Source organism: Plecotus auritus (genome assembly GCF_963455305.1).
Source record: "Plecotus auritus genome assembly, chromosome: 8".
NCBI classification, from domain to species: domain Eukaryota; kingdom Metazoa; phylum Chordata; class Mammalia; order Chiroptera; family Vespertilionidae; genus Plecotus; species Plecotus auritus.
Window position 1 is genome coordinate 36,493,857 of NC_137782.1, and position 24,131 is coordinate 36,517,987.

A 24,131-nucleotide genomic window follows, 5' to 3' on the forward strand; every position below is an offset into this window, starting at 1 on the left:
AAAATTCCTCTAGTTGGTTGGTACAAGAAATACAAACAATGGCAGTGTATGTGGCAGCTGACCTTTGGGACCTGACTGCCTGGCAATGCCACTCTCCCACCGGTTGTTAAGGTTCATGCATAAAACTGTGTGCAGCCAGGGAAACCCATGCTTATCTCTTCTCCAAATACATTGTCCTCCTAGAACTATTTGAAAAAACTCTTCCACTAAATGCAATGGCAGCTGGGTCCCTGCTTAGGATCCAAATATCTGAGTTATGACCCTACTTCTATACTAACTTGGGGATGCCCTTAAAGTCTGTCTGTCCTTTACTCGGTCTACACAAAGCACAGGAGTCTCCTCCTCTTTGGGGAGAGGACACAGTGGTCATGGACTAAGGGTCACTTTGATGCTCATAAGTTAAGCAATGGATGGTTATCTGCACACACTTGCCGCACTGGGTGACCATGAGCCCACCTCTGAGCCTTGCCAGATAAGTGAGAGAAGCACCCCACTGGCCAGTCCGCTTCCTGTCTCTCCGTCCTGAGACCTTCTACTCCCTGCTCTGTCTCCTTAGAGCGCTCCCACCCCCAAATGCTCTTTGCATCTTTTCAATTCCCTCTGAATTTAAAGCTTCCAACTCTTTACCTCTGATTTCAAATATTCCTTATACTTTTTGAATAGTTTTCTTTTATTTGTGACCGGAGTACATGAAATCATGGGAATTGACAAACTCTTTCTCCTTTCCATTCTTTGTTTGGCCAAACTCGGGAGAACCTGGAGAGATGGGAGTGCACCATCAGCACGGAGCCTCAGAGAGGAGGATGCACGGAGGCAGAGAGGGAAAGGGAGGAGGAGCGGCATGGATGGATGCTATGCGAGTAATAAGCTGGGAAAAGACAAAAAAACACTCTCAGAGGATTTTTATAAAATTTTACTTTAGGTTGTGAGATGTAATTCCCACTTGTGTTTTCTGGCATCCACCCTCAGAAGCCTTTAATAAGAATCTTCAACAGGGTCGTGTGTGTGTGTGTGTGTGTGTGTGTGTGTGTGTGTGTGTGTGATGTAACAATGTCCTCAGACTGACCTTAACATGAAAACTTTCTGGATACATTCACATTATACAGTGTTATGGAAATCTTCTTATATAACTTCTCAGGTGTACATGTCTGTGTCTCTCTCTAAATTATACACTTCTTAAAGATAATAATTTGAGGCTCTGCAATTATTCTCTGTATATAGCATATTGCTTATCACTGTGTCTTACATATGATAAATACTCATTAAATACTTTATTCTTTGATTGACAGGAAAGGCAAGAATTATTATAATTTGGTGCAACAAGGAACCAATACTTTACAATAAGAGAGAATTGAGAACTTCAGCAAAATGACACATTTTTCTTAGGATTTTTTTAAAATACATAACTATGTTCATATTAACCTTGAAAGAAAAAGCTCAGTACTCAGTGTTATGCTAAGAGAATCACAAATGCCTATAAGCCACCATGTGCAACTGGTGTCATTATTTTCCAGCCAAATTATTCTCAGTAATTGTCAATACTTTCCGTCAAATTTCACAGCAGAATAGCCTCTCAGAGGATCCTGCCTTAAGCTTTGGAAGTTTGTCTGATAGGAAATGAACTGTGGGCTAGGAACTCTGAGCAGTTGAATGCTGGTAACCCTTTAACAATTGGCTTCAGGAAACAAAAAACGCCCAGGCCTAGAGTGTGTGCCAATTTCCGTGGTGTAAGTGCTCTCATCATGGTGGGTTTCAATCTACCAACGTGACAAAACTGACTGTGGAATTGGGAAGAAATGTGCAGAAGCAGCTCTTCCGAGCCAGTACAGGCAGCTCCAGCACACCACGGATTCTGTGCCCTGATGGGCACCCAAAAGCAAGTCTGCAAACAGCAGAGGAAGGTGGGGGCACTATGAATTATTTTTAAAGCATGACAGAAAGGAACGAATATATGGAATAAGAATATACATATGTAATACCTTAATCAATAAAGAAAAAGAAATAAAAATAAATAAATAAAAATCATTCATCCTCCCCAAAAAAATAAAAAAAAAAATAGGGCAACCAACCAGCTAATAAAATACACCCTTTTACAGTGTTATATTTGCAAAGACTTCTCAAATTTTATCACCCACCAGGCTCATGTGAGGCCAGGAGAGCTAGAACATCAGAATTGCAGACTGTTAAGACCTTAGAGGTCATTCAACTAGTCCTTCAAGGCATGAGATTTTATTCTGATAAACACAGAACAAAGAATGCTACAGCCTTGAACTTAGGTCGATCATCTGAGGATTTCTCCTCTGCTTGGCCCAAATCCTCCTGCCTGTAAATACACTCGATTAGAGTCTCTTTTGTGACTAACTTAGATGTGATAACATACGGGCTCTAGTGATCCATGGAACGGGGAAAAAGCCTAAAACTACCGGAAGCTTGCAGCAAGGCAATTTAGTTGGTTTAAAGCCACCTCTTTCTGGTATGTGTGTTGAAAGTTGTGTAATTGTGTGAGCAGGCGCTACTCCATACCTGCTCTCCATCCTCAATGCCTGGCTACCCCCTCCTCATCCCTGAGCCTAACCCCTGTACCTACCACAGGGAGCAGAGATGTGGATGGGGCTGGCTAAATGTGCTTATCCATTCTGATCAACCGATCCTTTTCTAATTAATTAATGAAAATACCTCCTCTAAAAAGTTATAAACACCTGATTGCTGGGACTCATGCACAATAATACTTCTTATAAAAGCTACAAAATAAGCTTCCAGGTTTGTGTGTGTAACATGCACAAAAATGTTTTTGCCCTCTCAGGCAAGAGAGGTCATGGACTGAGCTGAGTGTGGGGAAGTACTGTACATGCTCATTCTAATTCATATTTCCAATTACCTTGGTACCCTTGCCCCAGAATGTCTGTGTTTGACTGAGAACTTGTTGTATTTTCAGATTTCAGCTCTCAGAAGACAGATCCTGATGGTGGAGCTCTCAGGGAACTATTAATGAGCATTAATAACAATACCAAGGGGTCACACAATGAATTTCTACAGTTTATATGCTTTCCTTGCACAGCCAGTTGAATAATCTAAATAATGTCAATCTTGTGTCAGAAAAACATGACCCAAAACAATGTTCTGCCTTTGACATTGGATATTTTATAGAAGAGTTTGGTTGCCCTCTTTAATTCTAACATTTTGAATTTAGGACATTCAAAAACACATTTGTAAATAACAAATTTGGCTCTATATTTTATTTATCTAACTTTTTGACTGAATATATTTTTTTCAACCAAGAAAAACCAAATCAGCCAAGTTTTAACATTCTCCATAAACACATACACACACACACACACACACGCACACACACACACACACACAGAGATCCCTTGTAAGTCTGACCATTAAAACTTCAAGGGAGTGCTTAGCTAAGATTTAACAAAATTTATGGAATTGAATAAAACTAAAGCCCATGGACATGGTTTTATAAGTGCTAATCATGCTTTTCTCTGAGCCCTAGTATTTATATTTAAAAGTTCATATTTGTTACATCTTTGCTGTCTGATTATATATTTTGCAGCTGTTAGATTCTTGATAACTTTCCCTTAAATTCTATTTTGCCTAATATTGATATAAGTATAAAATAATACTAGCTACAGTATACTTGCTATCTTTTAAATTTTGGTTAATAAATATCTACTTGGTATATTTTTATTGTCTTTATTCTCTACATATCGGTATCATTTTGTTTTATATATGTCTCTTGAAGACAGAATATTGTTGAACTTTGATTATTATTCATTCCAATAGTCCCTGTCTTGAACTATTGGGCAGATCTTATCACAATTGTAATTACTCATATTTGAACTAGTATCTACTCTTGCATTGTGTTTTCTTTTATCATCCTTGTTACCCACTCCTTCACTTTCCTTTTCCTATTTTCTATTGAATTGATAGGATTTTCTGTATCTCCAACTTTTGTCTTCCATGGAAACTAGAGATTATATTTGCTATTTTTATAACTACATTTAAACATGTAACATATACACCAAACTATAAATTTAGAATATTTAACTATTCAGAGGATTTTTTTTTTGCTGTACTAAAATTAGGTCCACTGTTTGATTATTTATATAATCTATTGTTAATTTTATTTACTATCATATTTTATTAATCCCTGTATTTATTGTTGCTTTTTTTTCTATCTCATGTCTTTTCTTGAGTTTTCCTTTCTTCTCGATAAAAAGATAAAATTGCAGGTCTATGATTGGTGAAGACCTATGTCTTTATATGCCTGAAAATGCTTCTATTTTGTATTCAACCTTGAATGATAGTCTAGATGGGTATAAAATTTAAAGCTGAAAATCATTTCCATCAGTATTAGAAAACCACTGTTTTCTGGCATCTATTGCTGATGAAAAGTTCCTCTTATTGCCATGCCTTTCCCAATAATCTGTCTTTTCTTCCTGTCTACGAATTACTTTTTGTTTCTGATATTCTATGTTTTTTCTCTGATATCAAGTCACATATTTATTTTAGTTGACCTTTATTAGCATTTGGTAAGTACTTTCAATATGAGGACACAGGTCTTTCTTTAATTCTGGAAAGCTTTTAGCCATTAGATCTGTCAATTTAACCACTGTTTGTCTGAACTCTGGCATTCTAGGATAATTCATCAGCACTATCCTCCAGTCCCTTATTCTCTCTTTGTGTCCAGTCTATGGTTTAAATTACTTATGAAATGTTTAATTTTAATAACATCTTTTCTTTCCAAAGTTTTGTATTGATTTTTAGTCATATGTACACATGATTTTGTATTTCTGCCTGATTTTGTTTCACATTTTTAAGTTTCTTATTATAAACAATATTCCTCTATTTAACTTTGAGCATTCTAAACATACCTAATGTTAGTGTGTTTCTCAGACTAATCACCTACTTTAACTCCAGAACTAAATTCATGTTACTTATTGATTTTGCTTTCTTTCTCAGCATAAAATGTCTTTGTGGATTTTACAAACCAAAAAACCTTTTAAAGCCAATAGGTTTGCAGGATCATTTTGAAGTGTTTGTTTGTTCTGGTTTTATTTTTCCCTTCTTTTGTGTTCCAACTCCCTGTCCATAAGTTTGGGAGCTACCCTGGTCCACCTGCCTGTGCCCACTGCCCAGGGTCAGGTCTTATATTATCATTCAGCCTTCTTTTTCAGTGAGATGCTCTCAGCCTCACTCTCAATCAACAGGGAGTTTCATGAGGCTCCTTGTTGCCCCTCTGTGTCTTACTCTCCCTTAGTCTAGAACTTTCTTTGTTGGCAGAAGTTTTTCACAGCTTCTTCTTATAAAGGATGGCTTAGCTCTGCCTCAGCCCCAGGCTTTAAGCACCAAACCTGGGACAAGCCCCACTTCCAGTGGAAAGCTTTCATTTTCTTGCTCCTATAGAAGTCAAACTGCCCAGTCCCTGCCTGCTTCCAGTCCGGAGATCAGCATGCCCACATCTCTAGCCTAACCACTGTTTTGCATTGGTGTTCCATTTCTTGTCTAGGCGAAAGTTTACTAGCATATTGAGCATTTAGCCAGCTGTGGTTGTTCACTTTTTTCTTTTCTTTTTTATCAATAATTGCTATATGCTTGGAGCATGTTATTACTTCAGAGTGTGAATTTACTGTACCTTCCTGCCCATCTAATCTAATAAAAGGGTAATATGCAAATTAACCATCACTCCATGATAAAGATGGCGGCTCCCATAGCACCCCAGCCACAGAGGGAGGGAGGGCTGTGGACACAATGTAGGGCTGCTGGGCTGGGGGCGTACCCCCAGCGGCCACCAAGCAGCTCGGGGCACGCCCCCAGCCCAGCAGACAGAACGTCCCCAGCCCGGCGGACACAACACAAGGGGTCCTCTGCACATGAGCTGCAGAGGAAACACCTTTTCTGACCGCTCATTGGCTAAGCTCCCTGTACGCCACCACTCACAGTGTTCTTGGTAACTTGGGTAATAAGAACCCAAGAAGGTGATCTAGGGTTTTTCCACCACAGTCCTGCAGGGAAAAACTAAGGTTGGCTGCTGGAGGGGGTTAGAAATTTCATATCCTGCCCTAGCCAGTTTTCCTCAGTGGGTAGAACTTTGGCCTGCCAACCGCAGGGTCTGGGTTCGATTCTGATCAAGGGCATGTACCTAGGTTACAGGCTCCTCCCTGGCCAGGGCCCAGGTCAGGGCTCATGCAGGAGGCAACCAATCGAAATGTCCCTCTCACATTGATGTTTCTCTCTGTCTTTCCCTCTCTCTTCCAAGCTCTCTAAAAATCAATAGAAACATATCCTTAGGTCAGGATAAAAGAAAAAAAAAGAAAGAAGAAATGTCATATCCTATGAAAGACACATCTTGAAAATGTCTAAAGAAAGTTGTCATTTTTTCGTGGTGAAGGGACTGGAGTCCATGTTGATGAAAATACCTTGGCAGCTGCAGCAGTGGCAGCAGCAGCAGGGTAATGGAGCTGGCACCTTCTCCTGATCAGCTTGGTCACCTCCCGCAGAGGGAGGCCATGGGGAGTGGGCCTAAGCCGTCAGTAGGACATCCCCTGAGGGCTCCCAGTCTGTGAGAGGGGGCAGGCTGGCCTGAGGGACCCCCTCCTCCAGTGCACGAATTTTGTGCACTGGGCCTCTAGTCCTATATTATAAAAGGCCTGTGGTCGTGATGCCCTAGTCATCACAACCAAACAACCGGTCAGAGCTGAATGGCAAAGGCGGGCCCCGTGGCTCCGCGCAGCGAAGCCTGGGGTCCCGCTAGTGCAGCGGGTCTGGTTCTCGTGTGATTTCGCATGCTGGGCCTCTAGTTTACAATAAAAATGAACATTTACTAAGTACTTATGAACAGGCATTCGGCTAAATATTTTCAGAACTTACTGCACTTAATTCTTAAAATACTTCCATGGGGCAGTTGCTATTCTGTATCTCCATTTTACAGAAGAAGGAATCAACATTCTCTAGAGTTTAAATAACCTGTTCTGTGACTGGAGTCTAGCAAGTAGCAAAATGGTATTAGAATCTAGGTATTTCTGACTCCAATACCAGAGCTCTTGACCTTAAAATATGGTAAGGGTAAGAAAATATCTCCTGTTACTGGCTTTATGACCCTACAAGAACACATAGGAGGGTGTGGGCTACGATTCTGCAGTACTGGTTTCTAGCTGCAATTATTTTACTAACTACCAGAATAACATCAGGAAATCACTGAAGCAACCTAGGTCTCAATTTGCTCCATAAAAAGGGGTAATTAACAATTGATTTTTATCCCTGTTTCCTTATGAAGGTAAACAAATAATGGATCAAAAACATCATTTTAAAAAATAATAATTAAAAATAAAATCAAACATGAACAATTATGTATTTTATACTATTTTATATTGATTTCAAGTTCCTTTTCTTGTGTTGAAACCATGAGGTGTCATAAGCAAAGCTTATATGGTTTTCCCTAAGTATATTGCCTTACACTTGCCCACGCTAGAGCTCATTTGCTATTTCTCTACCCACACAAGAAACCTCATGAGATCTTACTACAGTTTATCTCTGTCAGTTTGACATTTCACTTCCATCTTTAATTTTGTAGATCTCACTGGGTACTCTCCAATCCATTCACTTATAAACTATTAAATAAACTCATAAAAATGTTCCATCTGGAGAAGCAACTATTGTTTTACTTTTTATTTCCTCTTAAGCCAGTTCTTTATCAACAGCAAAACAAATACTACTCCCACCTCATTCCCTGGTTGGTGGTGAATGTCTTGACTATTCCACAATTTTTCATCAGCATTGCTTCTTTTATCAAGGGGGAAACATCATGTAATGGAAAGAGCAGATTATGAGGCAAACCCACCTCCTTGGATGTCTATGAGCAGCTTGGCTAGGGCCAGTTACTTAGCATCCTTAAGCTGCTATTGAAGGTAGCCTATAATCCTAAAAAGAGGATGCAATGATTTTATAGCATCAAGTATACCAAACGCAAGTATAGCATCTGACACATAATAGGATTTCAGTAAATACAAATCATCTTTATCAATATCTGAAGCCCAAAAGCATTTATTAGTGGCAATCTAATATATATTAGATTGACCATACTCTAATGATGCAAATAACCTGCTTTTTCATTTTTTTAATCCTCACCCAAGGATATGTTTATTGATTTTAGAGATGGAAAGGAGAGGGAGAGAAAGCGGGGGCAGAGGGAGGAGGAGGAGAGAAATAAGAAAAATATTGATATGAGAGAAAAATATTAATTGATTGCCTCCTATATAGGATCCAACCTGCAACCCAGGTATATGCCCTGACCAGGAATTGAACCTGCAACCTTTTGGTATACAGGACAAGCACTCTAACCAGCGGAGCTGCCGGTCCAGGGTTGCTTTTTCATTTTTATTGCACCGTCAGGTTCAATAAAGCAGCAACGTGCCATAATTTTCGATGTTGATAGATAATAATGACTTATTTCAAACTCCAGCAAGCATGTGGGCTTCATTTTCCACAGAAGTGTGGTCCTTTTTAAAGCCGCTCAGAAGTCTTTGCAAGGAAAGAAATGCAGGATCTTGAGTAATGATGGTGACTGTGAAGGCTGAAAACATGTTAATTCCAGCCCTGGGCCCATCACAACCATCCTTTACAAACCAGGGACAAGCTGTTTGTGTGACACATTGCAAGGTGCTTCCCAGCCAAACGCAATTCTATCCTGAGAAACCGATTACCTGCTCCACCCGAGAGTGACAAGTCATTGGAATGAGTTTCACATTCCTTTGCCACCATACTTTATAACCTGTGGCTCCATGGGTACTAGACAGAGAGTTTCAATATGAATAAAACTTTTAGAAATCTCTGGCTTGAGATTTCCTAGGTTGTACAAATGCAGGTGTGTGTGTGTGTGTGTGTGTGTGTGTGTGTGTGTCATTAATTAGGGGTAATGGAAAGACATGAAGGAGGGAAGGGGAGTGTAGAGATGAGGGTGGGAGGGTTGAGAGGGGCAGCAGGGAGTCTCATTGCTGTCTCCTTTTACTTCCCCCTAAAGCAGTGTACTCACCACCACATCTGTGCTACCTTGCTAACTGCATCTTTCCAGAAAGCTACACTGTCAGGTTCAATAACGCAACAGCATTCTCTAACTTTCAATGTCGGTAGATAATGATGACTCATTTCAAACTCCAACAAATATGTAACCTTCCTTCTCCACATAAACAGTGGTCCCTTTTAAAACTACCTTGCTGACTGCATATTTCTACAAATTTTCCAGACGTTGTACAGGTCCATGTTACTGTCATTGCATACGGCAGGAAGTGGAAGGATTTCTCCCTGGAGGAAAGGAGAAGCAACTGCAGCCTGCTCCTTCATAACCGGGTTTGTTTGCACAGATTTCTCTCCAAGTCACTGAATCTATCTTCCCAGACACAAAACTGAAACCTTCTTTTCTTTTATCAGGAGATTGGCATTCTACTATAACATTTGATGATGTGCTCAAAGGGTACACTTAAAATATATGAAATGCATATGAAATAAAGTTCTTGAGAACTGGAGATAGTGCAAGCCTTGAGCTAACAGTCTGGCTTCAACAAGAACCACAATAGCTTGCAGAGTAGAAACTCTGACTACAGCCCTGAACGGAGTCCCTCTCCCACTTCTTTACAGTGAGTTCGCATATTTTCTGGTGCTGCCCCAGGGAAGAATCTTTAAGCGGATTACTTCAAAATGATTTTATATTTTCAAAACTATAAAAGTGTGCTCTGTGAAATAAATACCATTAAATTTAAAATATGATGACTTCATATCCGTGATCGCTGCCTTGTAGGCCGCTTTGAGTTTAGCATAGTATGGAAAATTCCAATAACTTCTTGAAAGACTAACACCTCTCTGTTCAGCACTTACTGTCATTTCTCAAATGTTTATGAAACCTTTATCTTATCACACCGTAGGGGATTTTCTTCAGTGAAATTACATTCGTGTTTCTATGATCCAGAACAAATGCACAGGTAGGAATTTTGTATAATGAAAACAGTTTCTGTACTGGTGTGCAGCATTAAAAAGTCTGTCTCCAAGTCAAGACAGGTATAACAAAAAGAGAAAACCATGCCTTCCCAGTGCATTGCTGTCAGCGAAGCACCAGCAACTTTTATTATGGGAGCACACTAAAGAAAGTCCTTCACCAAAACCAGTTTTCCACCCACAAACCCCTGGGTGCTCCCAAGGAGTCATAACCCAGATGTCACCACGTCCCTGTGGCTTTCCAGCCTCTCGGGAACTCGATCAGATTAGGCTGAACTCCCTGTGGAGGGACAAGCCAAGAAACCTGTGAATCCCTGAAAGGCCTATGTTCTCATGGACACTTTTTCTTTTTCACTCGTCTTGCTAAACAGATGTGAGATTCAGCTTCTTCCTCAACACACACACTCACACACACTCACACACTCACACACTCACACACACACACTCACTCATACACACACACGCACACTCACACACACGCATACTCTCACGCACACGCACACACTCTCAACACACACACACTCTCTCACACACACTCTCAACACACACACTCTGAACACACACACTCTCACACACTCACACACACACACTCTAAACACACACACACTCACACACACACACTCATGCACACACTCTCAGACACACTCTCAACACTCACACACACACTCACACACACTCACACACACACACTCACACACACTCACACACACCAATATACAAAGCTGGCTTTACTGAAGGTTGGAGGATCATGAGAAAAGGTCACACATTCAGAGTATTTCAAAGGACATTGCATCTCCCAGTACACATTTCTGTCCTTAAATATTCTTTTGGCCATCCTTTGTGCACCCTCGCCTATGAAGGAGTTTCCACTGACCTTTTCCCCAGGCAGCCCCAGCCTCCTCTCCTCCTCCAGCCCTGTCCTTCCTGGGCCACCCGTGGAATTCTCCTCCCAGCTCTCACTGCGGGCTCGCTGAGCAGTTCGGCCCCTCCAGGCCCTGCACCCAAAGGCATGGGTGTGCTGGGCAGAGAGCAGCAGCGTGCGTCCCAGGGTCCCTGACCCTTAGAAAGGCAGGTGGTTATACACATCCGTCTCCCATTACACAGTACATGTTTTTCCTACATTTTGGTTTTTCAAATCTTTTTCTTTTTTTGCATTCTACATCTTTTGCACTTTCTGTCAGAGATTATCAAATACTTTTGTAGTTTATAAGGCTTCAGCATCACATTTTATTGATATAACAAATAAACGTATTTGCTCACCAAGTGGAAATTTTAGAGAAGGATATGTTCTCTCTCATAAGTTGAGTGACAGTTAACTTGCCGGCAGTAAGATTGATAATAATTTTCTCTTCTTCATCGGTCTTGGTTGTGTTGTCACGAAGCTTTCTTAAGTCTGGATGAATAAATGCAGACTCATGTGGCCGTGAGAAACTTAGAAAAACAGCTTCTCTGGTATTTCAGGGGCAAAGAACTACCATTAATCAATGCCTAACTCCATACTAGGTTTTTACAGCATTATAGCATTAAAGTCAGTATGTAGTTAGTTTTGAGAAATGTTCTAAATATATGTGTTTAATGACTATTTTAGGATATACTCATGGTATCATTTTTAGTGTGAAATAGCTTTTTTAAAAATAAATCAAGTGCCCCCAAGTTAATGGCTATTTTTTCTTTCATGCTGAAATCCATCCTTTGTGCAACTTTAAGTATCAAAATCAAATGTTAATGTCAAACACTTTTATGAACCACTGTTAATTGGGGAAAAAATACCAAATGACCAAAACCTAGTGTGCCCTTAGCAACATTTTCAAATTAATATGCATTTTGTTAGTTACTCACAATGTTAGTTGTATTAGGACCCAGTCTCTGTAGATTGGATTGTTAAGAGAGGCCTCTCTGAGGAGGAGACAGCTAGGCTGAGACATGGAAAAGCTCTCCTGGGAAGATCAGAGGAACAGCAAGTATAAAGGTCTGGAGGTGCAAAGGGGCCTGGGATGTTCAAAGGAGAGAAAGGCCAGTGTGGCGGGGTGTAATGAGCAAGGATCAGTATTCAAGAGGCTCTCAGGGCCAGACACCACAGGCTTTGAAGCCAAGGTAAGCAGCCTGGCCTTGATTGTAAATGCAGTTGTGGAGGGATATGAGCAGGGAAATGGCATTGATCTTGTTTCAGCTTTTACAGGATTTCCTCAGCTGTGATGAAGAGAATGACGGTAGGAGCAGAGAGAGAGCAGATCTACAGGAGGCTACTGCCGGAAGCCAAGGGAGAAATGTCGGGGCGTGGCTTAGAGCAGGAGCATCCCAGGAGAGAAGAGGGCAGAATGGGGACACATACCATACATATATGTACCACACAAACCCGGCACCAGATATGTACCAAAATGATACGACATGCATGGCAACAGCCAGGATCCATTTGATGTTATGGGTTATATGTATGGAAACACAGGTCCCTTTCAATAACACCAGGTCCCTCTTGAGAGCCAGTGTTTTAAAATATTGCAGTAGAATACAGTGTCAGGTGGGGATCCCTTCGTAAGTTATATAAATGTCTAACCCCTTTGCTGTATGCCTGAAACTGATATAATATTGAATGTCACCTGTAATTGAAAAAAATATATATATATATTCAATTACAGGTGACATATATATCACTGTAGGCATAGAGGGAGGCACATTTCCTCCTTCATTAGGTGAACTTTCTGAAGTATCACATGAACTATTTTCAGCTGCAGAGTTCTGGAGGTAATGCCTTTTCCATCGGTGCCTGATGAGGCTTAATTAGTTAATGCTTACAGGAGGGTGAAAATAAAAGATAAAAAATGCTTAAATGTCAGCTATGTCTCTGTATAATTGTATTGTAAGCATTTAGCTCAGAAGCTTGCTGAGAATTCAGCTATTCTCCGGGGATGGTAAGAAGGCAGAAGCAGCCTTTTCTAACGGCAATCAAAAGCCCATCTATCACTTCACACATCTTCCAGAAAGGATATAGGAACCGAGTCCCATAGAGAGGTCCGTTGTTACCTTCTAGAAAGCGACGTTGGAGGGTGATCGTTATGAGAGGAATAAGCACTCATAGAAATACCACACGATTCAACATCATTAGAGGAGAAACCTTTCCAGATAACTGTCTACCTTGAAGCATCGCATCATTTTTCTTTAACTAATTTTGATGGCTCTCTCTCTCTTAAATGTTGAGCACTCCTCTGTACATTAGGTCTGATGATCTTTCCCACATTTGGTGAGTACCATGTTGTGATGTAAATGAGCAATACCTCCAGGAGCCGTCATATCCCTGAGCATCTGGTTACCACTAAATGGCAACCTGTGTGTGTGTGTTTATTTTTATTTTTTCTGACAGTAAGGCATTCATTATCACATATTGTAACTGTCATTATTTTTGCTCCAACAACTTGTCATTTGTTATTTTTAATCTACTTCAGGCTGGATACCCAGCTAACAAAGATGTGAGCATTGCACGTGGAATAAAGAGTGAGGAAATGAGGCAGCTCTGTTTTGATTTGAAGTGCTATGACTTTTATGACCTCTCTCAGGACCATGCAGATGAAGTTAGAACACTAGCTTTACTTTACAAATGAAAAAGCAAACTAAGAAGGGATATATCTTTACCACCACTCTCACTGTATTAGTTTCCTATTGCTGCTGAAACTCATTGGCTTAGAATAACATACATTTATTACCCTACAGTTCTGGAGACCGGACGTGCAAAACTGGCCAGGCTGGTCCCTTCTGGAGGCTCCAGAGGAGGGTCCGTTGCCTTGCCTTTTCTGGCTTCTGGAAGTTGCTGCTTTCCTTGGCTCAGAGCTTTCTTCCATCTTTAAAGTCAGCAGCAAAGCATCTTTGAATACCCCTCTGACTCCCACACTCTGCTTTTGTCATCACCTCTCCTTCTCTGACCTTTTCAAGGACCCTTGCGATGACATTAAGCGCATGCAGGTAATCCAGGATAGTCTCCCCATTGCAATGTCCTTAATTTAACCACATCTGCTTCGTAAGGTAACATTATCACAGGTTCTGAAAAGGAGTGGGTAAAACATCTTGGGGGCGTGTTGTTCGGCTCACCACACTTGCCAAATGTGACTCTCATTAGTTTTGTATTAGGCATGGAAACAGAGATAGATAGATAGATAGATAGATAGATAGATAGATAGATAGATAGACAGATAGAACAAAAATAATAAAAAATGCAATTGAAGATTGCCATTAGGACCATGAAATAAACAGGGCTGAGGATGCTGTGTAGTTGAACGTCAGGGAGAACCTGGAAGGCAGGGCCGTTACTCAGCTCTGAAAGATCAGCAGGCAGCCATGTGAAGCGCTAGGCAGACTGTTCTAGACCAGTGGTCGGCAAACTCATTAGTCAACAGAGCCAAATATCAACAGTACAACGACTGAAATTTCTTTTGAGAGCCAAATTTTTAAACTTAAACTTATTCTAATGTCACTTCTTCAAAATAGACTCACCCAGGCCGTGGTATTTTGTGGAAGAGTCACACTCAAGGGGCCAAAGAGCCGCATGTGGCTCACAAGCCGCAGTTTGCCGACCACTGATCTAGGCAGAGAGAACCAATGCAAAGATCCTGAGGTAGAAAGGAGCCAAGCACATTGAAATAATGATTCAAAGGTCAGTTTGGCTGGAGAATAGAGGGTGATAGGGTAGGGGCCTGTTGGTTTCAGTTTTATTTTAAAATAAATAACAAATCATTAAAGCATCAGGCAGATGAATGATATGAAGAAACAACATTTTCCTATGACCACACTGCCTGCTGTATGGAGATTAGATGGACAAGAGCAAGAGTGGAAGCAGGAAGACCACTTAGGTAACCAGCATAGACCCTCCCCCCCGCCTCCCAGCAAGACCACTGCTGGTGCTCATGGAGATGAACTGCAGGGAACATGGCCAAGATCCTGTTCTAAAGGTGGAGAGATGCTCATGGATTACATGTGGTGGGTAGGACCACTGGAGTTCAGAATGATTGCTCCTTCTTTTTGGCTTATAAATTGGATGGATGAGAATGCCATTTTTATCAAGAAGAGGACTATCAAAGGGAAAACAGGTTTGTGGGAGAAAATTAAGAATTCTCTTTTGGATGTTTATTATTAAGAAGCCTGTTAGACACACAAGTAGGCTGTTGGACATAGTGTTTAGCATAGGAGGAACCAAAGACAAACTTGTATTTGCTGTAGCACTATCTCGTGTTCGAGTTCCTCCTTCCAGGTACCACTCTTTGCTCGTGGGCATTCCTAACAAACATATCCCACTTCTTGGGGTGACTAGGTTGCTCCTTGATGAGGAAATAGCCCTGAGTGTTAAGAATCTATCTGGTTTTGGGACCTCATAGTCTGTAAGTCACCAGTGTAAATGAATACCCCAAACTGTCATTGGGTACCTACCGTGTTTCCCCGAAAATAAAACATCCTCCGAAAATAAGACCTACTTACAGGTTTCCTTCTGAGTGAAATATAAGGCATCCCCCGAAAATAAGGCCCCCAGCCTCTGTCTCAGAATGAAAATTAATTTACCGTAAACTGGTCACTAGGGCCGCCCCAACTGGCGTCTAGCAACCAGTGACGTTACGCGGAGTCCTGACGTCACTGCTGTGTGGAGGCGGAGCGGAAGTCAGAGTGAGCGGTGAGTGCAGGGTGGGAGAGAGGAGGAGACTTTCACAGATGCGTGTAGAAGAACAGGAGGATTAGAGCGGACGGGACGCCGTGAAGGTGGTGAGTGCTGGTCTGTCTCTGGTGACACTACCTGATGCTCACGGCCGCCTTCATGATGACTGAAGGTTCTCAGTCAGTGGCAGACCCTGCTCCAGCCCAGATCCAGGCCCCAGCAAGTCCAGTGACAATCCCCAGGCAGGGCCCAGGGGGTAAATGTCTGATAAAAGGGTAGGGGGGATGTCTGGTGAAGGTGTTCAGTGGCACAGGGGTGGGGGGAGGGGGATCGCTTAAAATGACACAGGAGGATCAGAGGGGGCAATCAAAATGACACAGGAGGATCAGAGGGGACAATCAAAATGACACAGGAGGATCAAAAGGGGTTACTAAAATGGTAATCACCCCTCTGATTCTCCTGTGCCATTTTGATTCCCCACTCTGGTCCCCCCTGTGTCATTTTGAGTGATCCCCCTCCCCCCACCTTGATACCCCAATTCCTTTTTTTTACCCCTAGAAATGAGCGCAAAAAGAAAAAGCTACTCCGTGGAATCCAAGAAAGGAATCGTGGAAGACTCTTGGGGCCAAAATCTTACTGCTTTTTGCAAAGAGAAGATGAGTATCCGATTGGTCCGAAAATGGCGAGCAGAGTATGGTAACCTCATTGAACAAGTGGACAAGGGAAATGCTAAAAAGCGCAAGTGTGGATCAGGTTGGCAACCATTATTTTCCGAGCTGGAAGACCTGATCTGTGAATGGGTTGTTGACAGGAGAGCAAAGGCTTTGGTTGTGAATAGGGCTCAGATTCAAGAATTTGCCCTTGCAATGGCACCACAGTTTGACATAGCCCCCGAAGACTTCAAAGCATCACAACACTGGCTGGATAATTTCCTTCAGCGAAGTGAACTGTCTTTAAGAAGATCTACAACATTGTTTAGGTTGGAAGATACTCAAGTTATTAAGCGAGCACTTGCATTCAAGTCCTTTATTGATGATGCTGACTTCTCTAAATACAGTCTTTCCAACATGATTGCTATGGATGAAACTGCAGTGTTTATGGGCCAATCATCTCAAACAACAATTGAACAGCAGGGTGCCTCCTTAGCGTACATTCCCTCCACTGCTTACGAAAGCGCACGTGTTTCCTGTATTTTGGCAATTTGTCTGGATGGCACTAAAATCCCACCTTTAATCATTTCTAAGGGCAAGAAGGAAAAGATTGAACGTGTTTTGGGCATTTTTATTCTTGAAACTGAAAAAGTCTGGGCCACACAAGCAGTTATAAGGAAGTGGGTCGATGTAATGCTGCCGCTTGTTATGCGAGGGAGCCAAAGAGGTCTGCTAGTCTGGGATACAGCCAGCACTCACCGCGCTAAAGACATGAAGACATTTCTTCACGAAAGAAAAGTAGATCAGATAATGATGCCCGCAGGAATGACAGCCTGTCTCCAGACTCTTGATATTGCAATAAACAAGCCATTCAAAGACAATTTGTGCATGGAAATTAATGACTACATTGAAAATAGAATGGAGAGAAATCAGCGTGGAAACTTTGTGAAACCTAAACTGCAAGAAGTTGTGACTTGGGTGAAGAATTCATGGGAGAAAATCACTGACAGTTGCATTGCAAATGCACTGCGAGCAGGCTACCTTGACAAGAAGTACTCATTTAAAGACAGTGCTATTGCTAAACATGAGAGATTTGGTCCACTGATTCTGAAAGAAATGGAGTCACAAGAAATTCACCAGGAAATTCAGGAATTGGATTATTATGATGATGTTCCAGAAGATGATGACATGATTGTCATTGAATAAATGAGTAAATTCTTGATACTGTAGGATTCACAGTTTGTCTGGTTTGTGTTGACAACTACTGTAGTACCGTACCGTATACAGGTAATAAATTTCCTTTATTTTCATTTAACAATAAATGTGTACCGTATTCTTCTTCATGGAAAAATAAGACATCCCCTGAAAATAAGACCTAGCGTGTCTTTGGGGGCAAAAATTAATATAAGACACTGTCTTATTTTCGGGGAAACACGGTATGTATAGAGTACTTAGAGTGTAACTCCAAGAAACTGCCAAGTGTTGAATGGTCTCCTTTCATTTCTTTATTTTCTACTAGAGGCCCGATGCACAAACATTCATGCAAGAATGGGCCTTCCTTCCCCTGGCTGCCGGCACCACCTTCACTCTGGCTGGAGCTGCCTTTCCGCTCTGGCCCGGAGCCACCTTTCCCCCTTCCCACGCTGCCCAGAAGCCCAGTGCAGCTGGGATGGTGCGGAACGCCCTGCCCCCAGCCGCTCAGCACCTGTGTATGCAAATTAACCCACCATATTTGTTGGGTTAATTTGCATACTCACTCCTGATTGGCTGGTGGGCATCTCAAAGGTACAGTCAATTAGCATGTTACTCTTTTATTAGTGTAGATTAGGAAGAGAATGGGATTAGCAAGCATGAGTCTAATTTTCCCTCAGGGGGAAAAGAAGCTACTTACCCATTGCTAGACCAGTGCTTCTCAGCCCTGGACACTCTGTGGACCACTGAGTCATGTTGAAATGCTGCCCCGGTTGAGTCAGTTTGGGGCGGTGCCGGAGATGCTGCATTAGTAGCAAGCTTCCTGGTATTCCTGATGCAGCAGCTGGCTCTCAGATCACACTGTGAATAGCAGGGGAATACAGTCAGCCTATGTCCTGCTGTCTAGCTGGCCTAACTTTCATGAAATGGACAAGAGTAAGTGGGCAAGGCCATCACAACCAAGTGTGACCATAGAGGCCACTGTCTCCTGTGGCTTTTGACAGCAATTCTTTCCTATTTTATCACTTGACACCCACTACTTATCGCCTTGTGTTGTTAGTTACCATGTTATGCTGTCTGTCTTATTTTCCAAACAAAACTAAAAGAGCCTAGAGATGAAGAACACAGCTGTATAATATTTTGTATAATAGCCCTGATACTCAATTTCCATTTGTTGACTCACTAAAGAATTCTCCTAGTAGGACCTATGGGCCCATCAGCATTAGTTAGACTCATACAGAGATGGCAATATGCCCTTTGCCGTGATGTTTAACATTGAAATCAGATAGATTTACAGTTACACTCACATGCAACACAGAATGGACATGTCTGTGGTAAAAATCTGGGTTAACTGCGTAACAGGATTCTCCTAAAAGTTGGGTAATTGAATAAAGCAGTATTTCAAAGCACCTGAACATCTAACTCTTCTCATTTACAAAAGGATTACATAAAACTGTACATCCTTATTAAAAACAAATTAAACAATAATCATGAATATTACCCCAAATAATAAAGTAACAGCAAGTAGCTGCTTGGAGTGAATTAGCAGGACTGTTTTCATGATTGCTCTTTAATTAATTGTTGTATAATCTGAAAGCTTCTCTGCCTCTCAGTCTGCACGGCAGCATCGCATTATGTCTCCTACCCCGGCACTCACTGACAGCTGAAGTTTGTTCGGAATAGCATGGCCGTGGGGGGAACATCATTATGTAGGAAAACAAGCTGCCACCTGGCCTTCAGCACCGAATCACAGACTGAAGTGAAGTGGAAGATCACTGTCTGCATGACCGCCATCTCTCGGGGGCCATCACTTTCCTGTGCTCACGGGGAAGAGAGTTCAGAGTGCAGAAGCCAGCCAAGGCCACTCCAGAACTCCGGAGGCCAGCTCTGATCTCTGCCCCGCAGCACAGCTCAGAGATGCTGCTCGAAGCGGTGGCCCCGTCCCAGGAACAGGGGGGAGGAAATGTAAGAACAGCTGACTTTTCATTTTTCAGAAGTGCCCATTGGACAGTCATTTTTAATAAACACTTTTAAAGCATCTCTCTTGTCTGGCTTGTTCACACTGTATCCTCTAATCCAGGTGTGTGCTTGGCTTATAATAGGACTTCAGAAATATGTATTATGTGAATGGATGGAAGGGTGGGTTTAGTGGGGAGCACAGATACATAAGGGATTAACTTCTGGTTAAGAGAAGTTATTAAATACAGCAAAGCTACACTGTACAGAGTTCTCGCTAAGCCATGTGCCAGGCATATCCTATGAGCTCTTCACATTAACTATTTTAATCTGCGTAGCTGTTAGGCATCACGGCATCGCACGTGTGAGGAGAGGGTGTGAAGAGGGTTGCATATTGTGCCAGAGCTCCAGAACTCAGATTTAGGCCTGCTGACCCTAGAACTCTTCACCACAGCACTATACTGCTCTCTCCTCCAGCTTCCAAAATAGCCAGGAGTTTCCAAATTGTGGGTCCAAATATAAAAAGGAAAAAGGATGGTGTTGCTAGGTGGTTAGAGCATCAGCCCACACACCTCCTGGTCAAGGGCATGTACCTAGGTTGTAGGTTCGATCCCGGCCCAGTTGTGGTGCATTCAGGAGGCAACCAATTGATGTGTCTCTCCTCACATCCATGTCTCTCTCTCTCTCTTTCTCCCTCCCACTCTCTCTAAAAATCAATGGAAAAAAATATCCTTGGGTGAGGATTAAAAACAAAAAAGAATCTGCTATTGAAAGCAAAATTAGAGACTGGTGGAAAAAAAACATAATATTTTTAAAGTGTCATTTCTCAGTGCAATAACTTCCAAATATTGCAACACACAATTCAATAGTAAGTGACAAAGGAAGCAAGCATGCATGCCATAAATATTTGAAATGAATCATAGACTTTACATTCTGAGGACTTACTCTCCAGATTACTTACCCACCACTTAGCTTGGGAGGTGATCATAGAGCTGCGGGTGTGCTGGGGAAGGTCTGTGTGGAGAGCACAACTTGGCAACACTAAACAGTCAGAGGCCCTCAGAGTGCTAAGCACTGGGAGGGCAGGGCGACTAGAGCTTACACAGAGAGGTGGCACAACATCCAAAATGATTTTCAACTCTATTAAAATTTTGCTAAGGACTAGTCATCATATTTTTTGAATCCCTTTTCCCTACACTTCTAAACACATGCTAAGCCATTCCCACATTCTGTTCCACAACACAGATTCCCTTCCTGAAGTAGAAAGATAAACAGTGAGGAGTGAGTCTCAACACTGTGTAACAGACCCAGCCCAGCTGTGCCAGGGAGCAGAACAAGAATTTAATAAAAACAGTTTAGAGCATTGGTTTTCAAAGCCATTCCCAGATCAGCAGCATCCACCAGCCCAGGGGTCTGCCAATGTTTTCTGTGAAGGGCGAGAGAGTAAATATTTTAAGCTTTATGGACCAACAGGCAAGACTGAGTATATTTTGTGGGTATTTATATAACAAGAGAGGAAATCAAAATTCCACAGTCATACTGATGAAATTCAAACTATCCTATATAATAAAAGGCTAATATGCAAATCAACCAAACGGCGGAACAACTGGTCGCTATGATGCGCACTGACCACCAGGCAGACAGACGCTCAATGCAGGAGCTGCCTCCTGGTGGTCAGTGTGCTCCCACAGGGGGAGCGCTGCTCAGCCAGAAGCCGGGCTCATACCTGGCAAGCGCAGCAAAAGTGGCGGGAGCCTCTCCCACCTCCACGGCAGCGCTAAGGATGTCCAACCATCGGCTTAGCCATCAGTCAGACATCCCCCAAGGGCTCTCGGACTGCAAGAGGGCACAGGCCAGGCTGAGAGACCTCCCCTCCCCCCCCCCCCCCAGCAAAGTGCACAAATTTCATGCACCGGGACTCTAGCAAGAGTATACTTTTCTTTAATACAGACGTACTAATAAGAAGAATGTAATTCTTTTTGCTAGGGATAGCATTTCACTTCATTGCAGCTCAAAGTCAGTGTTTCCTATCATGGAATCAATTGCAAAGGTTTTTCTGTTTAAATTATTATTAGCGTCAGGCCTTACAAAAACAGGTGGCCACACAGATGTGGCCCTCCGGCTAGACCTGGGAACTTATTAGAAATGCAAATTATAAGGTTCCACTTCAGACGTACCGAATTAGAAAATCTGGAGGTGGGGGCAATAGCCTGTGAGTTAACAAGCCCGTTAGGTAATTGTGATGCACCTCACATTGGGCCAGAATTAGCCCCACCCACACTGTTATTGCCATGGTAACAGTCATTTCTCAATCCTGGTCTTCAACCCTACTTTCCCATTGCCATTATTTTAATCAGTTTGGGCATATATTTAAAATAACCTTTTAGGTATTAACTCGTTTAAGAAACATGGCACATCTGTCAGTTCCCAGATTTCTAAGCAGAGAGGCTCCAAGTCAGTGAGGAGAAAGCATTTACACTCCACGCCAGAAGGATAAACTCTCAGACACTCTGTTCTCAGTCAGGAGCTCTAGAGATTGGAAATGAAAGTTGTGACTTTTCACCTTTTCAATTGCTATCTCAGAGCTACTTCTGCCCAATGAAAACTAAATGGAGATATAATATAGGTGCTGTTTCTTGATTGAATTGGTGGTCTTGGTGCTATAATCATTTCGCACAATGTGAAAATAATATTTTTGTAACAAACTTAGAGGGAAGAAATATAGAGATTGTTCCCGGGGTTAATTCTCACTCTGATTAATCTTTTTCTCTCTAAAATACTGCCTCAATTTCTCCATGTGTACAATGAAAATAACAAATCAAACCCACTGACAGGATTGTCTTGAAAATAAACTTAGTTTTGTACGTTTATTTGTCTGCAGCAGACAAATGCTGAGAATTATTATTAGATATTATTGTCCTAATAAACGGACAAGGTGATGTTTACACTGACAAAAAGAGTATAGAGAACCCATTATTCATGCAATATCTCTCCTGTGGTTCAACAGACAGCTTCATTGTCATCTGGCACCTTTTAGGCATACTAAATTTTGTCTTGCTAAAAATTCAGATAGGTATTTAAACCCAGGATGCCTCTGCAAACTTTTAAAATAAATTCCCCAGCAGCCCAAACCCATCTGTACCCACCATTCAAAATTCAGATCAGTTGAGTTGCGTTGGGGGTTAGACCTCAAAAGAAGAAGGGGGAGGGGTGTTGTCTCCAGGAGGGCCCTGGTAAACCTTCTAGAACAGCCGTGGGCAAACTACGGCCCGCGGGCCGGATCCGGCCCAATCAGCTGTTCTATCTGGCCCGCGGAGCCGAAAGAGTGGAGGGTTCTCTTGCTCTCCCCTCCGCTCCTTCACCAGCAGCAGTGTTAACATGGCAACTTCGGGAAACACGGCCGCAGCTCCTTCTTCTGAGTGGGCGGAAATCCGCCCATTCAGTAGAAGGAACAACCTCTCAATCTTCCAGAGGCTCCTTGTAATGCCCTCGGACGCGTCCCCCCGACATCACCCTGGGATTGCGTAGACACGTTATCGTGGTGATGTAGGGAGACACGCCCCTGGAGAGCACAGTATCAGAGCCTTTCTGAGGTAAGATTAAGAGCTCTACTCAAACACAATTTTTTCCTGTTCCCACATTCTGTACATCACAATGACTTGTTAATAAAACAACAAAGACTTTCAGCTTTTAGTCACTTCAACTGGTGGCCTGTTCTTTGTCACAAAACCCTGAAACAGCACCAGAAGAGGTACAACTGGAACTCATCGATCTTCAGTCTGACTTTGTCCTAAAGGAGAAATTCAGCTCTCTTGAACTAAGAGACTTTTATGCTTCACTTAATGAAGCCACTTTTCCAAACATCCGGAGGATGGCACAGAAGATACTGGTGCTGTTTGGGTCAACCTATGTTTGTGAGCAGACATTTAGCGTCATGAACATCAACAAAGCCCCTCACAGATCCAGCTTAACTGACGAACACCTCAGATCTATCCTGAGAATAGCCACAACAAGACTAACTCTAGACTTTGATGCATTAGCTAAAAAAGGAGACCAACAACACTGTTCCCACTGAAGTTGATGTTTTAAAGACCAAAAACCTTTCAACCCAGTCTACATTGCCATCTCCACCTACATCCCGGGCATAATTTGGAAGTTGCACTAAAGAAAATGTTCAATTTACTGTTTACACATTTTGTTCTTTTCTATTTGTTTTAGTTTTAAATTATTTTATTATATTTAAGTTTAATTTGAAAGGCTTTTGTACCTTTCCTTTGTTAGGCAATTTTATTTTGCCTTTGCCATCTTCAATATAAGGTATGTTATTGTGCTATGATTCCTCCATTTTTTGAAGTTTCGAATTATAATAATTAGTGTTTACATTCTTCTTGTTAAAATGTTTGAAATGAATAAAACTATTGAAATAAAAAAAAAGACCGTACCCTTTTATGTAATGATGTTTACTTTAAATTTATATTAGTTCACACAAACACTCCATCCATGCTTTTGTTCCGGCCCTCCGGTCCAGTTTAAGAACCCATTGTGGCCCTCGAGTTAAAAAGTTTGCCCACCCCTGTTCTAGAAGGACTGGTTCCAGCGGTTTCCTCTTAATGTCAGTTAACTAATCATATTAGCTGGATGACACCTAGGAAGTCATGAAGAGCCACACCCAAGTGAACAAGAGGTGGGATTTAAACTTTCCTGTT

At 42.0% G+C, this 24,131-nt stretch overlaps 1 long non-coding RNA gene across 1 annotated transcript in view; it reads right to left on the minus strand.

The window, feature by feature from the left end:
- LOC308256472 overlaps nucleotides 1-24,131 on the minus strand; it is a 44,265-nt gene that overhangs the window by 2,940 nt on the left and 17,194 nt on the right. The window contains exon 2 of the long non-coding RNA XR_013961465.1: nucleotides 18,170-18,330. This is a non-coding gene — a long non-coding RNA (uncharacterized lncRNA). The remainder of the gene's footprint in view (nucleotides 1-18,169; nucleotides 18,331-24,131) is intronic.